We start from the raw sequence: 1,672 nt of genomic DNA, 5'->3' as shown, positions 1-1,672 counted from the left end.
GCTGCTGCCCATCCCAACCAGTAGGCACATGGAAATGCCAGAAAAGCAACAGCTGGGTCTTCTCTTGCTGAGGAAGAGGGTGAAATGCACCTTCTGTGAAATGCTTGCCACAGCCGGTTTCCGACCCTGCTGCAGAGATGACGGATGAGATTTCAGCTGTGATGGAGATGTGGTCCTGGGAGGCCATTCTAGGCACTGCTCTTCAAAGAGGTTGTCTCCGTCCTGGGATAGAAGTTCATAAGGGGAAATGTACAAGCACAGTTTTCCTGCCACCTCCAAGCTGCTTGGGGCTGGACTGGATGCCCTGCCGGTCCCTCACTCTTCTTACCTTTGAACTTCGACTCTGGCCAGGCATTTAGGCAGGTTTTCTAATTTAACTTTTACAATAACCTGTGACGTGGCTACGATTAACCCCGTTTCACAGCTGAGCACCTGGCTGGGAGATGTAAGGTACTTGCCCAAGGAAACCAAACAATTATCAGCCTGAATTTGCCTAATTTCCCACTCATGCTTTGGTTGCAGTTCCAGAGTCTGCTACAGGATCTCCCATACAGAGTGGCCTGAAGACACTGGTTTCCCTCAGGAAACTGCAAACTCCTGTCTCTGGACGTCTCCCTTGTGGCCTCCCTCCCTGCTTCCCTGGGACGGTTAGTACCTTCTCCTGTGTTTCATGTTGACCATACAACTTTGCCTTCTTCCAATCTAGGTTTATGCCAGACATTGTGTCTGTTATTTTCCCTTTTTAAAGTGATATCTGGGCTGAATGCGATGGCTCACGCCTGTAATCCCAGCACCTTGGGAGGCTGAGGTGGGCGGATCACCTGAGGTCAGGAGTTTGAGACCAGCCTGACCAACATGGAGAAACCCTGTCTCTACTAAAAATACAAAATTAGCTGGGCATGGTGGTGCATGCCTGTAATCCCAGCTATTCGGGAGGCTGAGGCAGGAGAATTGCTTGAACCTGGGAGGTGAAGGTTGATGTGAGCGGAGATCACGCCACTGCACTCCAGCCTGGGCAACAAGAGTGAAACTCTGTCTCAAAAAAAAAATAAAAACTAAAATAAAAATAAGTGATATCTGTGGTATCTGGTCATATCACATCAATTTTGATTTGAGGACCTGCCCCTGCCCCACTCTCGGTCTCCTGGATCCGGGAGGGGTTGGTGACCTGGGGTCAGGGGCAATGAGAGTACTGCTCCTCTCTGCCACTTTGTTCAGCTTGGGGGTAACATGCAACAAAGCTGAACCAATAAAGTACATTTTTGCTTGGGCTAGTTTTTCCCCATGTTAGAGTTGTTAAGCTAATAAGAAGTAATCCCAGAAAGCCTGGCGGTCTTCCTTTACTACTAGTTGTAAGAACCTGACTAATTACAAGCTCCATGAGGACCATGCATTTTTTTTTTTTTTTTTTTTTGTCTTGTTCAATGTACTCCCAGGGTTTTAGAGCAGGACTCTGTTTACTGCATCCCCACAGCCTGACAGTGAAACAACTCAGAGAAAAACAAGCTAAGAGATATCAGTGTCTGACATCATCATTGGAGCAGCTGGATACAGCTATGCCTGAAGTTGTTAAATTCATTTTTATGCTTACGTCTGTATTGGTCTTCTGCTACTTGTAACTCAAAGAGTCATGACCAACATAAGCAAGTGTTGACTCAAGTTTCTTGAGAAC

General features: G+C 47.1%; 1 long non-coding RNA gene across 1 annotated transcript in view; it reads left to right on the top strand.

The window, feature by feature from the left end:
* The window catches only part of LOC115894588, a 91,819-nt gene extending 90,737 nt beyond the window's left edge, over positions 1–1,082 (top strand). Inside the window, exon 5 of the long non-coding RNA XR_004054716.1 lies at positions 1–1,082. This exon is cut by the window's left edge and continues 307 nt beyond it. This is a non-coding gene — a long non-coding RNA (uncharacterized LOC115894588).
* Positions 1,083–1,672: the final 590 nt, after the last annotated feature.

Source organism: Rhinopithecus roxellana, chromosome 18 (assembly GCF_007565055.1).
Source record: "Rhinopithecus roxellana isolate Shanxi Qingling chromosome 18, ASM756505v1, whole genome shotgun sequence".
NCBI classification, from domain to species: Eukaryota; Metazoa; Chordata; class Mammalia; order Primates; family Cercopithecidae; genus Rhinopithecus; species Rhinopithecus roxellana.
This window is presented reverse-complemented; position numbering and strand designations above follow the sequence as displayed.